General features: G+C 44.9%; 1 protein-coding gene across 3 annotated transcripts in view; it reads right to left on the minus strand.

Moving 5' to 3' along the window:
* Window positions 1–17,688, minus strand: part of RRN3 (RRN3 homolog, RNA polymerase I transcription factor) — a 1,162,251-nt gene that overhangs the window by 748,002 nt on the left and 396,561 nt on the right. The window lies entirely within an intron of this gene.

The raw sequence follows: 17,688 nt of genomic DNA on the forward strand, positions 1-17,688 counted from the left end.
AAATTTTTTTAAAATTTTTGGCCAATTTGTTTTCTGCTACCTATGTTTGGTAAAAAAAAATCGCAATAAGCGTATTTTGATTGGTTTGCGCAAAAGTTATTGCGTTTACTAACTAAGGGAAAGATTTCTGTCATTTTTGGTGTTTTTTTTTTTTTAACGCGTAATGGCGGTGATCTGCGATTTTTTTTTTGCGGGACTGCGACATTGCGGCGGACAGATCGGACCCTTGACTGACATTTTTGACACTTTTGGGGGTACCAGTGACATTACTACAGTAATCAGTGCTATACATATGCACTGTTATTGTAAAAATGACACTGGCAGTGAAGGGGTTAATTTTATTGGAGAGGGAGGGGTTAATGTATGCCTGGTGCTTACTGACGTGTGGGGGGGGGGGGGGGGGTGACTTTGTGAGACAAGGACAGATCGGATGTCCAGCTATGCTGAACAGTCCGATCTGTCACTCCCTGTCACTATGGAGATCCGCCCGCTCTGTTTACACAGGCGGGCGGATCTCCTCACTCGATTCCCCGACGATCGGGGCAGAGCAGCTGCTCCTCCCCTGGCCCGACTCCCGCTGTGAATGAAAACAGCGGGAGCGCACCTCCAGCGGTGCGCGAGCGCCGCCTACAGGGGGAGGAGTCCAGCGACGTAGGTCTACGTCGCTGGACGGGATCGTGCCACTTTGCCGCAGTACGCTCCATGTGAGCGGTGGGCAAGTGGTTAATGACACCAACAGACCGGATTGTATCTGTTGGAAGACCGTTGTGACGTACAGCCTAAAGGAACAATCCCTCTGTCTTATGTTACTTAGTGCCCGTGACCGTCAGGAAGATTCTTCATGAAGAAAACTGTTGTACCTGGATAACAGACACCAGTGATAAGGTCCAGGCCCATATGGATAAGGTAACTTCATTGCAAGGCAGAGATGGAGCTATAGCTAACGAGGGTTGGAATCTTTTTTAAGGCTTTGGGAAGTTTGGGGGATTGTTTGTTCTCCATTGGATCTTGACTGAAGGAAATAGGAGTATATATATATATATATATATATATATATATATATATATATATATTGTGAGGGATTAGCTCGGTGGTAGGTGTGGATGACCCCTTTGGGGGTGCGTTTTCACAGAGAGATAGCCGAGCAGTGGTTGCAAACAACACTGATTTATTCATGCAATTTACTTCACACAATTGCAAGCCTCAAAACAGCCAAAATAAAACAAAATAAATCCTTGCCACTGTGGGCGGCTACCTTCTCACACACTGGAACCTATCTAATGAAGTCTGTCCCCAACCTACTGTTGGGCAGACTTGGCTGGTCATACAGCAGACTCTCAATAGTCCATGTTTTATCTCTCCACCACAGCAAACAGTTCATTTAACATGTCCCTTTTCCTCTTCATATGGAACATGTCCCTTTGCTCTTCACACTCTTCACATTGAACACAGTTCATGTCCTCACCTTTGAGAAGTCTTCACACTTGTTTACCCTCCTTAGCGCACATCACTTCAGGGGGTCTTCTCCCATGCTCACCAGCTTGTCGGGAGGCACACATCTGTCTGTCCTCCTCTCCCAGCCCACACGGCGACAGGAGGCAGCAGTCCTTTAGACTTCCTTTGGACAAATTATAGAGGCCTTCATTTCCTCATTCTGAACAGCTGAAGGCCTTTCAACTTCCTGCTGGCTAGCTCTGTAGCCAACACCCTATAGTAATTAGTGAACTTTCTAAATCAGGTGGAAATGTATCTCCTGCCTGTGACTACATTCCCAGATTTACCTGACTTCCTGTCACAATATATAATGTTGTTTTTGTTTCTATTCCTCCTGTATGCCGTGGTGAAGTTATTGAAAAAATAGTTACAGAGGAATAGCAACATCTTCTGTTCTTTCACTAATTGAGCCATTGCTAAATCAGGGCTATTGTGTAACAACGAACAACTTTTATACATCTCCTGAACTTTAGGAGGTTCTACTGCACAACAAAACTGATGCCTATGGAACCATAAGGGCTAACGGCACGACATGCCGCTAATGTTTGGCAAAAAGAAGCTCAAGACAGGAGAAATGGTTGCCTGGCAGAAAGGCAAAATGATGGCACTGCGATGGAGGGACAAGAAAGATGTGTGCCTAATGAGTACAGTGCATAACACCTCCACTGTTATAGTATGCATGAAAGGTGGGAAAGAAGTCATTAAGCCACAAGTATTGATAGACTACAACACCATGGGAGATGTGGAGAGCGCCGACCAAGCAATGAAATTTTTTTACATAGTTACATAGTTTGTGAGGTTGAAAAAATACATCCAGTTCAACCTATGATGTGTGTGTTTGTTTGCTGTTAACCGTACATTGTATACCCCTTTATGTTGTGGTCTTTAAGGTGCCCATCTAATCGTTTTTTGAAACTATCGATGCTCCCTGCTGATACCACTGCTTGTGGAAGAGAATTCCACATCCTTACTGCTCTGACAGTAAAGAACACCTTACGTATTTTAAGGTTAAACCGTTTTCCTCTAGTTTTAGTGAGTGGCCACGTGTCTTCTTGTATTCCCTTTCTCTGAAAAGTTTGTTCCTTATGCTAGGGTCCTCACCAGTACAGTATTCGTACATTGATATCATATCCCCCCTCAAGAGTCTCTTCTCCAGAGAGAATAAGTTCAATGCTTGTAGTCTTGCCCAGAACTGGACAGAATACTCCAGAATGTGGCCAGACCAGAGTCTTGTAGAGTGGGAGAATAATCTTTTTATTTCTGGAGTGAATCCCCTTTTTTATACATGCCAGTATTTTGTTGGCTTTGCTTGTAGCAGCTTGGCATTGCATGCCACTGTCAACCCTGCTGTCCACTAGTACACCAGGTCCTTTTGTATCTTAAATTCCCCCAGAGGTTCCCCCCCCCCCCCCTAGTGAGTAGGTTGCTTTCGTGTTTCTGATGCCCAAGTGCATTACTTTACATTTTTCATTTTTCAACATTAAACCTCATCTGCCATTTATTTGCCCACCCCATTATTTTGTTTAGGTCTGCTTGTAAGGTTTCCACATCCTGCATAGAAGATATTGGAATGCTTAGTTTAGTATCATCCGCAAATACCGAGATTGTTCTGAATATCCGTTCCTCTAGGTCGTTTAAGAATAAATTTAACAGGATTGGCCCCAGGACAGAACCTTGGGGGACCCCACTTTCCACACCCGCCCAATCCAAGAATTCCCCATTTATCACCCCCCTCTGGACTCTTCCCTGGAGCCAGTTCTCTATCCAGGTACTCACCCTATGGTCCATACCTACGTACCTTAGTTTGTACAGTAAGCGTTTGTGGAGGACTGTTTTAAATGCCTTTGCAAAGACCAGATACACCACATCTACAGGCCTTCCTTTTTCTAGATGGCAACTCACTTCATCGTAGAAGGTTAATAGATTGGTCTGGCAAGAACGATTTTTCATGAATCTATTCTCATTACTACTAATAATACCATTTTCATTACTAAAGTCTTGTATATAGTCCCTTAACATCCCCTCCAAAATCTTGCAGAATACAGATGTTAGGCTGACAGGTCTATAGTTACCCGGGATATATCTCGGCCCTTTTTTAAATATTGGTACCACATTGTAATTTTTCCAATCAGCTGGCACCATACCCGTCTCTAGACTATCCTTAAAGATCAAGAATAATGGCTATCACCTGGCAAAGTTCCTTAAGTACCCTCGGCTGCAAGCCATCCGGTCCCAGTGATTTATTTATGTTAAGTTTCTCTAGTTTAGTTCTAAGTCTATCTTCTGTTAACCATGGGGGTAATTCCTGAGGTGTATTATTTAATTTATCACTGCAAGCTGGGTTAGCGTAGCCCCCCGATTCTTTTGTGAAGACTGAAGAGAAGAAATTATTTAACACTTTCGCATTCTCTCTGTCCTCTGTGGCCAGCTTCCCTTCGTCATCTTTTATGGGGTCAATGTGTTCAGGCCTCGCTTTCTTACTATAATTTCTTGTTTTTTTTTTTTTTTTTTTACTCTCTTCCGCTATATGTCTCTCGTGTGCATTTTAGCTGGGTTGATTTTGCCTTTACATTTCTTATTGCACTCTTATTGAATTTCTTATTGCCAATGACCCCTCAGCCTTGTATTTTTTGAAGGCCTTTTCTTTAGTGTTAATATGCATTTTTTATATTCGAGTTTAGCCACCCAGGGTTTACTTTTGCTCTCTTAAATTTATTCCCCTTTGGAATGAACTGGCAAATCCTTTTGTTGAGTATGCTCTTGAAGCACTCCCATTTTTCTTCCATGTTCTTTGTTCCCAGGGTTCTATCCCATTTGATATTTTCTAGCAAAGAGCGCAGTTTAGGGAAATTGGCTCTTTTGAAATTCAGTGTCCTTATATTACCATTGTGTTTCCTATTATTATGATTAATACTGAAACTAATTGACCTATGGTCACTGTTTCCTAAGTTGCCCCGTATTTCTATATCCGTGAGCAGGTCTGTATTGTTGGTATTCAGTAGGTCTAGTACCGCATTGTTTCTTGTCGGTGCGTTCACCATCTGACCCATGAAATTGTCCTGCAAAACATTTACGGAACTGCCGAGCCTTGGATGAATATGCGGTTCCTTCTGCCCAGTCTATATCTGGATAATTAAAGTCCCCCATTATAATGGCATTTCCTATCCTTGCTGCCAATCTAATCTGTGAAAGGAGGTCTGCCTGCCCCATCCTCCCTCTGGTTGGGGGGTCTATAGCATACACCCAATATTTTTTTTTTAAAACAGTGAGGTTTATTGAAACTTTTGGTACAATACAAAAATAAACCGTGCATTGAAACTGCGATCAGATTCATAACACATTGGGGTACAAAAATACAAATATACAAAGTGATTAACACCGAGAAACCGAACAGACATAGTAAAAATAAGGCAGTAGTCAGTGACTCTCCGTCGGCCCAACACTCGAACAGAAAATATTGGTTTAACAGGGGCGGTCAGCATAGAGTAGTTACCCACTGCATTACTGAGCCGTATCAGGGCACTGCACCCATTTGTCCCAAATCTTGTTGAACTTCTGAGGGCACCCCCTATGTTTATATAAAAGTTTATGAAATGGGATGACACTATTAATTTCCTTAATCCACAATCCTAGAGTAGGAGGAGTAGGTCTCATCCACCTCCTGGCTATCAATTTACGTGCTATAAACAAAGTTTCCTGAAGAAATATGACAGTGGATTTGGGCATCTCTCCATCCGGGTAGACCCCCAGGAGACACCCCTTAGGGGAGAGTTGTAGAGGAGACCCCATCTTGTCATGCAGAAATGTGACTACTTGTTGCCATAGAGTCTGTAATTGGGGACAGCTCCACAATAGATGAAAGAAGGAAGCATCAGGGTCTCCGCACATAGGACAAGAAGGGACCAAGTCAGGGTGATATTTGGACAGTCTAAGTGGGGTGAGATAAGCCTGGTGTATTATAAAGGTCTGGGTTAGGCGATCCGACAGTTTTGGCGACATTCTGCGGCACGTCTCCAGGGCATCCTCCCATTCCTCATCCTCCATGGCCCCCACACTGCGCTCCCAGCGGGTCTTAAGTGCAAAAGCCAAAGTGGTCGAGGAAGGTGTGTGAAGTTCAGAATAGAACATGGAAATAAGGTGACTGGGTTCTGTGCTTTTAACAATCTCAAGGGTGGTAACCGATTCTAGCTCAGGAGGGCCGTCAGGGAATTGAGATCTATAGGCATGGGAGAGCTGTAAGTACCTGTAGTGCATGGGGCCCTGGAGCGCAAACTGGTCTTGCAAAGTCTCGTAAGACCGCAGACCAGTGGTCGTGGAGATATGGCTAAGGAGAAGAATACCCCTCCCGCTCCATACTGACAGGTCAGGGATGGAAAGGAACTCACGCAATGTACTATTATGCCACAGAGGGGTGAATGTGTGAAATGGAGGGCACCGAAGCCTGGACGCTACCACCTCCCAGATCCGACAATAGTGGTATAGAAGAGATCTGGGGCACAGGGGCTCCGGCGAGCCCCTGACGCCCCTAAGGATAACTAGGAGGGGGTCCCCGAGGGGATGAGCCCACCCAGGACAGAGCAGGGTCAAGAAGCGTTCTCTATCCGTTTTATCTATGTGAAAGAACTGGGACAACTGAGCTGCCAGATAGTACAGATTAAAATCCGGCAGGGCCAATCCCCCTAGATTTGTAGGATTCTTGAGTTTGCGCCAGGAGATCTTGTGCCGGTTAGCACTCCAAACAAAGGTCTTGAGGAGTGATTCCATTTGCTTAAACAGCTTGAGTGGCAGGTAAATAGGAGAGTGCCATACAACATAAAGTATTTTGGGAAGGAGAATCATTTTAATTAAATTGACTCTACCCATCACCCCCAGAGGTAATTTGGACCATACTTGAATTTTAGCCTTAAGCAGAGGGAACAAGGGTTGAACGTTATCCGGGACATAATCTGCTGAGTTAGCTGTCACTTGAATCCCTAAGTATTTAATGCGGGGTACACATTGTAAGGCCGGGCTTGCGGGGGCGATCGCCTGCGGGCTCTCGTCAAGCGGGAGAATTTGTGACTTATCCCAGTTTATCTGAAAACCGGAGAATCGTCCATACCGTTCAATTAAAGAAAGGGCCGTGAGTAGGGATTCTCTAGAGTCTTCCAAATATAACAAAGTGTCATCCGCATACATGCTGATCTTCTCCTCCAGCGGTCCCTTACGTAGGCCCCGAATCCCGGGATGTGCTCTAATGGCCATCGCCAGGGGTTCCGCGGCCAGGGCATACAGCAGGGGGGAGAGGGGGCACCCCTGTCGAGTGCCACGGGATAAAGGGAAGGCGGTCGACTGCCAGCCATTTGCCAGGACCCTAGCTACCGGGGCGCTATATAGAAGTTTGACCCACTTAATAAAATTAGGTCCAAAGCCGTATCGGTCCAGACGGGTCCATAGAAATGGCCACTCTACCGAGTCAAATGCTTTAGCCGTGTCCAATGAGACCACCACCCTGCCACCCATTCCGTCGTGCTGTGCCTGGAGATTCATGAATAACCGGCGAAGGTTAAATGAGGTGTTCCTCCCAGGCATGAACCCGGCCTGGTCCGAGTGTATGAGTGAAAGGATCACCTTGTTAAGACGGAGGGATAAAATTTTCGCAAGGATTTTAGTGTCTACTGGGAGCAAAGAGATGGGACGGTAAGACTCTGGGGCGTGTACATCCTTGCCCGGCTTGGGAATGAGCACAATTAGCGCCTCACGCATAGAAGGGGGCAGGGTTGCATCTTTGAATAGAGATTGAAACAAAGCCAATAATTTAGGAGAAAGGAGTTCCGAATATTGGGAGAAAAATTCAATCGGGAGGCCGTCCAGGCCGGGGGCCTTAGATCTAGGGAACTTGGACACGGCTGCTGCAATCTCTTCCACAGAGATGGGTGCCTCGAGGGTCGCCAACTGGTCGGGTGTCAAAGTGGGAAAGTCAATAGAGTCCAGAAAGTCATGCATGTCAGTGCAGTCAGCGGGAGCCCTAGAGGTGTAAAGTGTACTAAAAAATGATCGGAAACACTGTGTCACCGCAGCAGGATCAGTGATCTCATTACCCAGGTCATCCTTCAAAGTAATAACTACCGGGGGTCTATCCTCACAATGAACTAAATATGCGAGGAGTTTCCCCGCCCGCTCACCATGTGCAAACAGATTCTGCTTCTGAAAAAAACATCTTAGATTTCGCCTTCTCATAGTCAAGTTGGGAAAGGACTTTAGAGGTCAATTTATACTGGGATTCATGTGCCGGAGTCGGGTCCGCCATAAAGGCCTGTTCAGCTTCAATTAGATTTGTCGTTGCCCTGGAGATCTCCTCAGCAGCCCGCGCTCTAACAGCCTTGATTTTGGAAATCATAGTGGATCTGGCGAACAGTTTAAATGCCTCCCACACCGCAGCCGGGGAGGCAGTGCCCTCATTATCAGAGAAGAATTGTGTCCAGGTCCCCTCAATGTCGTTCCCATCAGACACCAAGGGGAGCCAGGCGGGATTCAGGCGCCAGGCCGGGGGAGGTCTATTGCAGGGCAAGGACAACAGTATCCAATAAGGGCAGTGGTCAGACAGAGTCCGTGGGGCGAAGCCTGCCGTCAGTAACCTGGGGAGCAGGGTTCGAGACAGCAATATCAGATCAATGCGTGACATAGAATGGTGTGCAGCCGAAAAACAGGAGTACGCACGCTGAGCGGGGTATTTGCTGCGCCAAGAGTCGGCCAAACCAAAGCTCTCCAACAATCGGGAGAACCTGGTCGGGGACGACCCCAGCGGCGCCTGGGAGGCGCCACCGGATCTATCCAGACCCGAGTCCATCACATTGTTAAAGTCACCCAGCCAGATCACCGGGGCCCCCGGGCTCTGTGCCATAAACGCCAGTCCCTCCATAATAACCACAGCAGAGTAAGGGGGGGGCACATAGAAAGCCATCAGCAGCATCAATTCCCCATAGACTGACGTTTTGAGAAAAACATATCTACCCATTGGGTCGACCTGAGATCCCAGGAGCTGGAAATGTACCGATTTGGCCACCAGTAGCGCCACACCCCTGGAGTGCGAGCTATAAGCAGAGTGCTGCACCCAGCCAACCCAGGGCCGTTTGAGAGACTGTTGTACACGGCCCTCCAAATGTGTCTCCACCAGAACTATAATATCAGCCCGTACACGGCGTAGAACATTAAAGACAGCCGTCCGTTTAATCTTATCGCGCATACCCCTGACATTCCACGTCAACAATTTCAATGCGGCCATGGCAGGGGTAATACGGAGCGTGGAGCGGAGGCTCCCAGGATCTCAGGCAATAAGGCCACAGAACTAACAAGTCCACGGTCATACACTAGCAGTAATAAACGGCAGCAGAAGAGCAGATAATTATTACTTGAGGTCAATGTGCATAGAACAGAAACAGTATAGAGATTGTACCAAATATAAACCGTAAACAATGGTAATACCCCAATCCCCCCTCCCTGCCCTGCACCAACCCCAACTTGTGCGGGCATGTTCCCAAACAAGTGCCTCAACCAGAACAGGCCCACATGCGACTGGTAAAGAGCAAGATCAGGAGGCCAGGGACCCCCAGGGTATTCAGCAAAAATACAGCAAAATACAATTAGGACAAGCAAGGGGGCCCGGGGGCCCAGGTCCAGCAGAAGTCGCAGGGGGCAACAGGGGAGTTGGGCACAAACACACGCCTTAGCGGGTGTAGGGGGCGAAAACCAACAGGTGTATCGCTAGGTAGCAAAACCTATGGGCAGGTGGAAATCCATAGGAAGAGAACAGAAAAGTCAGTTCCATCTGTGGAGCTAGGGCGCTCCGCCGGTCAAACACAGGAGCATTTGTGCAGGGAAATGAGGGGGGAGGGGGGGGGGGGTAAGGGGGATGCAAAGTCTTGAGTTCCGCAGGATCTACAAAACCCCCCTCCACCCCTGCAGTAGCTCAAGGTACAGGCAATCAGGGAGAAAGTATCATGAAGTCGCCAGGGCAAGGTGGTCAGGCTCTAGCTTCCAGTCCTTCTAACCAGGAGATGGCGGCTTCCGGATCCTCAAAGAAGTGGGCTCGGTCCTCACCCTCCACTCTAAGACGGGCCGGATACAACATAGAGTATTTGATATTCTTGATACGCAGCCTGCGTTTGACCTCCAAAAAGCTCTTGCGGCGCCTCTGGACCTCAGCAGAGAAGTCGGGGAAAATCGCTATTTTGTGATTTCCAAATGGAATGTTCCCCTTAACTCTGGCCAGGCGCAATATGGCATCTCTGTCCCGATAGTTCAGGAATTTAGCGATGAACGTGCGGGGGGGTGCACCCTGAGGGGGGGGACGCCCTGAGAGGCGATGTGCACGTTCCACAACAAAAGTGGGTGAAAAGGATTCTCTGCCATATGTCTGAGTGAGCAATTGTTCCAAATAGGATGAGGGGTCTGCACCTTCAGAGCCCTCCGGGAGGCCAATGAACCGCAGGTTACAGCGGCGCAGCCTATTCTCCATGTCATCTTGTTTTTGGAGGATAAGGTGTACTTGTTGCTGCAGCCTGTCCGAGGAGCTTTGCAATGGGGGGAGGGAGTCTTCCACCTCGCTAATTCTGTGTTCAGCCTCACCAACTCTGTCCCTTAGCTTCTGCATATCCTGACGCATCAAAGATATATCTACCTTCACCTCCTCGATTTTAGTTGTCAGCATGGTCTGGCAAGTGGCAATCGCTTCCAAAACCTTGGATGTAGCAGGGCTCTCAGGCTCCTCCACCACAAGCGACGGGCCGGCGCCATCTTGGATCGGGGCCTCCTTCTCCAGCCTCCGGAATGCAGCCAGTTTTGCCGCGGCTTCAGAGCCTTTCTTCGGCGGAGACATGCGGAGGTCAGTGTCGCGGGTGTGCGGGAGGTGAAGGAAGGATTATCGTGCCCGAAGGGCTGCAGGATTAGCGGTAAAGGATATCGGTCCGGCGGAGCTCCTCTCACACACGTCCTCTCACATGCTGCGCCAGGCCACGCCCCCTTGCATACACCCAATATTAATTTTCCCATAGTGCCTTCCCTTTGAAGTTCTACCCATAGGGATTCTACCTCGTCCATAGCTCTGTTATTAATATCATCCCTCATATTTACCTGTACATTGTTCTTAATATACAGACATACCCCTCTCCCTTTTTTTACCTTCTCTATCTCTGCGATAAAGGGAATACCTCTGAATGGTCGCCAGCCAATCATGAGAGCTGTCAAACCAAGTCTCAGTAATCCCCACAAAATCAAAGTCCTCCTTATACATCAGCAGCTCCAGCTCTTCCATCTTGTTGGCCAGGTGTCTAGCATTGGTATACAAAACTTGTATTTTTTCCGGTTGCATACTACATCTTCGTTTGATGTTGTTTTTAGGCTGCTCTTGCGATTTTTTCCCCATACCCACCTTGGAGTTGGAAATCTGAACACCCTTCCGCTAATGTCCCCATTTGTGCCCGCTGAACCTTGCTCCCCACTGGCTACTTCTACATCTGTACCCTCCCCCCCATCACCTAGTTTAAAAGCCCTTCTAACTTGTTGGCCATCTTCTCACCCAGTATGGTTGCACCCTCCCCATTTATGTGCAATCCGTCCCTACTAAAGAGCCGGTAGCCGACTGAGAAGTTGGCCCAGTTCTCCAGGAACCCGAAACCCTCCTTACTACACCAGCTCCTCAGCCACCTGTTAACTTCCCTGATCTGAAGAGAAAAAGGGGATTAAAGAAGGTGTGTGTGTGTATAGAAACCAACCAACCCTTAGTTTGCTATACTTACCCACCAGTCTGCTGACAAACCAAATAAACCTGTCTAAAATAATAGGTTAAAAACAGGGGTTTAGTTAACACGCATTTGCAAACGCATGTATAAGCTGCAGGCCACTCCAATAACCTATTATGTTAGACAGGTTTATTTGGTTTGTCAGCAGACTGGTGGGTAAGTATAGCAAACTAAGGGTTGGTTTACACACACACACACACACACACACACACACACACACACCTTCTTTAATCCCCTTTTTTCTCTTCAGTTCTGTTATATACAGGGATGGAGACACCGAGCAGTGCTCGCCGGTGTCTCATGTAAAGTCCCAAAACTGCCCAAATTTTACCTGTTAACTTCCCTAATCTCCCGCTTCCTCTCTGGTGTGGCTCGAGGTACAGGTGGTATTTCTGAAAATACTACCTTGGAGGTCATATTCCTCAACTTCGCACCCAAGTCCCTGAAATAGTTTTTTAGGACTCTCCATCTCCCTCTGCCTATGACATTGGTACCCACGTGTACCATGACAGCTGGGTCTTCCCCAGCCCCACCCAGCAATCTGTCCACCCGATCCGTGATGTGCCGAACCCGAGAGCCCAGTAAACAGCAGACAGTTCGGCACATACAGTCTTTGTGACAGATTGCCCTGTCTGTCCTTCTAATAATTGAGTCCCCTACCACCAGAACCTGTCTTTCCTTTCCCTTTCTCCCAGCCTCACTGGAGGAGTTCTTCCCCTGGCAGCTAGGGGCGTCGCTCTGCTCCAGCAATGCTGGTCCCTGACTGGTTTCCCCAACACCACGAAACGGGACATATTTATTGGGGTGCTCCAGCCCAGGACCGGCCTTCTTGCCTTGTTCCCTTCTACCCCTCCTGTCTCCCATCTACTCTGCTCTGATGCCTGCACCCCTGTATCTCCTCCCTCCTCTGTGCAGGCCCCTGCCTGCACCTGATGTGTATGCTCCCAGCTCTCCTTCAGTATGGACATTCTTCTCAGTGTTGCCAGTTGCTTCCCTAGATTCAGGACCTGAGCTTCCAGAGAAGCAATGTGCTTACATTTTGTGCAGCTGTATTCACCCTCGATCACCTGATAAAGGGATGTATACATGCAACAAGATGTACACCGAATCACATCTCCACACCCGCCGGGCATTTTACCCACTAATCTAATCTGATGTTGATTCAGTAATTTAAGTCTGTCCTGTGTGACTGTTTTCTAGCTTCCTAAATCTTCTCACCCTCTGGTTCTCCACCACACTCGCAGACACACACAGGCACTCGCAGACACACACAGGCACTCCCAGGCACTCACTGAGGTATTACTGCCAGTTGCTAAGGTATTCCTCCCGGTCGCTAAGGTGTTTTACCCCGGTCGCTAAGGTGTTTTTCCCCAGTTGCTAAGGGCTATGAGGAAGCAGCAAAAAAAAAAAATATTATAAGATGAGACATCTTCTTGAGCAATGCTTGTGGAATGCATACATTCTGCTGGGAAAAAAAAGGTGCCACAAGCCTGTGATTTATTTGGAAAGTTGCCGAACAAATCTTTCTGAGTCACCAAACACCATCAATGGCTGTGAACAGATCTGGACGTTGTGGGGTTGGCGTCAAGCCGGAATGCCTGACTGGTCGTCACTTCATGGACTACATCCCACCAACTGAGAAAAAGTCAGCACCTACAAGGATGTGCGTGGTTTGTTGCTCAAAGAGAGGGGACAGAGGAAGGAAAATAAGAAAAGAAACCAGATTCTATATTTCATACCCGAGATGTTTACTAAACCATTATTACGGTGACTAGTAATATTGCACCCCTTGTTTGTACACATTTCAATGGTTTTGGTTTGATTATATTATTGAATAAAATGTATTATTATATTATAATTTATGATTTTGTGTTTCAAACTTTACCATACCTGGGATGTCTACTAGACTCTTGTTTGGACAGATTTGAGTTATTCCTAAGAATTAGAGGCCTAAAATATAAAACAACAAATTTCCATGCAAAACAATGTAACATTTTTAGCACAAAAAATCTGACATAATCAAACCGCCGGTGAGGTTAACTGAGCTTGAGGAAAGACCTGTAATTGTGGAAACCTTCCATTAAATGAAGACTGCATGCTACTTGTAGCCTGATCATACCTATCGGCGGTGACGGTCTGGATCTATGGCAGTGCAAGGCGAACTCCACCGCATAAATGTATATCAGCCAGCCGGGTGTATTCACTGACGGAAATATGTTTGTGATGTGGAGCTCTTATCGTTTTGATAATATCTGCCCTTTTGCCAGGATTAATGGCTGGCAGCTTTCTGTTATGTTTGATCTGCATGATTGAAACACAGCTGCTATTGTCCTTTGCAGATAAAGTCTCATTCACTGGAACAGTAGCATGATCACTATCAAATATGGTTTTTATGAACTATATTATATAGGATTCACTCTAATAGGTTATGATGGGAGTGCATGCACACGTATTAGCGGGGCAACGTTCATGAGATACATGCTAGTTCCATTGCATAGTGTTTGGCAGGCATATTTCCTACACGTGGGTTCCATTGTTAAGAATGCCACCCAAGTTGAAGTAAATAGGTAAAATTTGAAGAATAAGTCTACCTTCAATCCCCTCAATAAAGATACCAAGTTTGTGGAGTCTTTAAGGGTATGGTCTGTAAAGACCTCGAGGACCTTAAAATGAAGAAGTAGACGGATCCTCAGTCCGTTAGGAATGGTATCAAGCAGCTGGAAAAACAAAGAGATCGTCATCAGGCCAGCTGCTAAGGGAGGGGTTTGGTAGTTTTGAGCAAGGAATATTACAGACAAGAAATGAACCGTCTATTGGGCGACCAAGATACATATCAGATGTTACCAGGAGACCTCTTGTGTAAATTCAAAGTTGAATTACACAAGTTGGTCGAAACAGGAAAGAAAAAAGGTGCCCTAAGTAAAAAGGAATCCACCTATTTGGATCCATTCTTTGGTAGGACTCCAGTAATATATTTCCTTCCTAAAATTCACAAGCATTGTGAACGTCCACCTGGTTGACCGATAGTTAACCGTGTAGATTCCATCTCATCTCGGGTCGGTCAGTACATTGACACCTTTCTCCAGCCACTGGTAAGCCAAACTAAAGCTTATCTGAAAGATACGAAACATATAATTCAACTTCTGGATGAATTATCTTTCACCCCCAACACCATCATGGTAACAGCGGACGTTGGTTCGTTATATACTATAATTAGCCATGATGATGCTCAAACAGCGGTTAAATGGGCCTTTGGAACTTCTGATCTGTCTAGGAAACATAGAAGTTTCCTCCTTAGTAGCCTATGTTTTCTGCTTATCGAAAAATTATTTTTGGTAGAGCAATGATTACTATTTAGAAAAATATACAAAGTATATTCCATGTGCCAAGGGTAAAGAGTATAGTAGGTATGTTTATAGAGGAATCTGGTAAAAATATTATGGTAAAAAATAAATTGAAATATAGCAGCTGCTGTACACTACAAGGTAAATTTGTCAAAAGAATGGTCTTTGAAAAAGGCCAAATAAAGCGCTTGCTAATTAGATAACATTATCCATGTCAATCTCCATATTAGTGTAAAGATTCCCAATATTAAACTTGTATTATAAAGTGCATATGTGACTCAGTAAATAGCATATAAATATCAGGTATAAATTCACAATAAAAAAGAACAATAAAAATGTACAGTGATTTTGTGCTCAAGTTATAGTCCTTCTTGCGTGAGTGACTATGACATAAAAAATCCAAGTATAAATATCAACCAATAAACGATATTACAATCCGCAAAAAAACTTAGGCAATAAAATTCAGCAATAAAAACAGTCCAATAATAAAATGGTGACTTTGTGCTCAAGATATTGTCCTTAATGAAAGTGATTGTTCCCAATTGGAAGGTGCAAGTGCTCTGGCTTGATTGACTAGGATATTGATTCCTTGTCCCGAGTGAATGAGTAAATTGGGTCACTTACCAGATATCGTGGGTCTTATATGTCATATGACATTAAAACCATTCAAGCTTTAGTGGCCCCCTGGGCCAAATAGGTTCCCCTTTTGGTGGTCCTATGGGCTGGTAACGGCTCCTCTGGACTCCGTGGTGAATCGACTCAATGTAATAGGGAAGGTGAAAAGAAAGCTCCAAATAGCGTAATATTGTCAAGTTTGAAAAGTTTATTACCCAAGCATTGGGTTCAGATTGTTAAAACAGAGTAAAACACTATCCCTGGTGGTCAGTGGTGCGGGCTGTGCGTCGTCCTTGCGGAATCACGGGCTCACTTTTGGCTTGCGTTCCACCTCGGGTAGCTTAACCACTTGCCTACAGTGCACTTTCACCCCCTTCCTGCCCAGACCGATTTTCAGCTTTCAGCGCTCTCACATTTTGACTGAGAATTACTCAGTCATGCAACACTGTTGATCAATACTGGGATTTTTATTTTTTGTGCTATAAATAAAAAAAGACTGAAAATATTGTGAAAAAACGCATTTTTCTTTGTTTCTGTCATAAAATTTTGCAAATTAGTAATTTTTCTTCACAAATTTTGGCCAAACTTTATACTGCTACTTATCTTTGGTAAAAATAACCCAAGTAAGTGTATATTATTTGGTCTTTGTGAAAGTTATAGAGTCCACAAGCTATGGTGCGAATCATTGAAAATTGATCACACTTGATCACACCTGATGTACTGAAGGCCTATCTCATTTCTTGAGACACTAAAAAGTCAGGAAAGTACAAATACCCCCCAAATGACCCCTTTTTGGAAAGTAGACATTCCAAGGTATTTAATAAGGGGCATGGTGAGTTTTTTGAAGTTGTAATTTTTTTCCCACAATCCTTTGCAAAATGAAGATTTTTTTTTTTTTTTTTTTTTTTTTTTTACAAATTGCCGTATTAACAGGTTATTTCTCTCACACAGCACATGTATACTTGCAACTACACCCCAAAACACATTCTACTACTCCTCCTGAGTATGGCGATACCACATGTGTGAGACTTTTTCACAGCCTGGCCACATACAGAGGCCTAACATCAAAGTAGCAGCGTCCGGCATTCTAGGAGCACAAATTACACATATAATTTCCTGACAACCTATCGCACTTTTGAAGGCCCTGGAGCACCAGGACAATGGAAACCCCCATAAAATGACCCCATTTTAGAAAGCAAACAGCCCAACGTATAATTTTTGAGGCATAATGAGTCTTTTGAATATGTCATTTTTTTCCACAAGTTTTTGGAAAATGTGGAAAGAAAATGAAAACACATTTTTTTTACACAAAGCTGTCCATTTATGCAATATTTCTAACACATAGCATGTACATAGCAAAAATTGCACCCCAAAATACATTCTGCTATTCCTCCTGAGTATGGCGATACCACATGTGTAACACTTTTTCACAGCCTAGCCACATACATAGGCCTAACATCCAAGTAGCGCTTTACACAAAGTTGTCCATTTATCCACTTTAAGAATGGGCCTATTTTTGACACTTGGTGTTTACAAGCTAAAATCATTGTTTTTGCTAGAAAACTACTTGGAACCCCCAAACATTATATATTTTTTTTTAGCAGAGACCCTAGAGAATAAAATGGAGATCGTTGCAATATTTTTTATCACACCATATTTGGGCAGCAGTCTTCCAAATGAGGTTTTTTTGAAAAAAAATTCACTTTTTTGAACTAAAACATAAGAAAACAGTAAATTTAGTACAATTTTTTTCCATAATGTGAAAGATAATGTTACGCCAAGTAATTAGATACCCAACATGTCATGCTTCAAAATTGCGCATGCTCACAGAATGGCGCCAAACATTGGTACTTAAAAATCCCCATAGGCAACATTTTAAAAATTTCTGCAGGTTACTAGCTTAGAGTTACAGAGGAGGTCTAGGGCTCAAATTATTGCTCTCGCTCTAACGATCGCGGCGATACCTCACATGTATGGTTTGAACACCGTTTACATATGTGGGCGGGACTTGCGTATGCGTTTGCTTCTGCGCGCGAGCTAACGGGGACAGGGCGCTTTAATTTTTTTTTTTTCCTATTTTATTTATTATTTTTTTATTTTTACACAGTTTAAAAAAAAAAAAATGCTTTGATCATTTTTATTCCTATTACAAGGAATGTAAACATCTCTTGTAATAGAAATAGGCATGACAGGTCCTCTTTATTGTGAGATCTGGGGTCAAAAAGACCTCACACCTCACAACTACACTAAAAAAGCAAAAAAAAAAAAAAAAAATTGTTGAAAGAGGAAAAAAAAAAAAGCAAAAAAAAAAAGCGGCCCTTTAAACCGGTTGCTAGGCAACGTCTTTTGACGTAGCTCCGGTCCTCCAAGACCATAGAGTTGAGTGAGGGCCATCTTGCCCTCACTCGACTTCCTGTCTCTGAGGATCCGGGACCGGATAGTTTTCCCCGCTGCCG

The sequence above is a fragment of the Pelophylax lessonae genome (assembly GCF_965119305.1).
Source record: "Pelophylax lessonae genome assembly, chromosome: 6".
In the NCBI taxonomy this organism is placed as follows: Eukaryota; Metazoa; Chordata; class Amphibia; order Anura; family Ranidae; genus Pelophylax; species Pelophylax lessonae.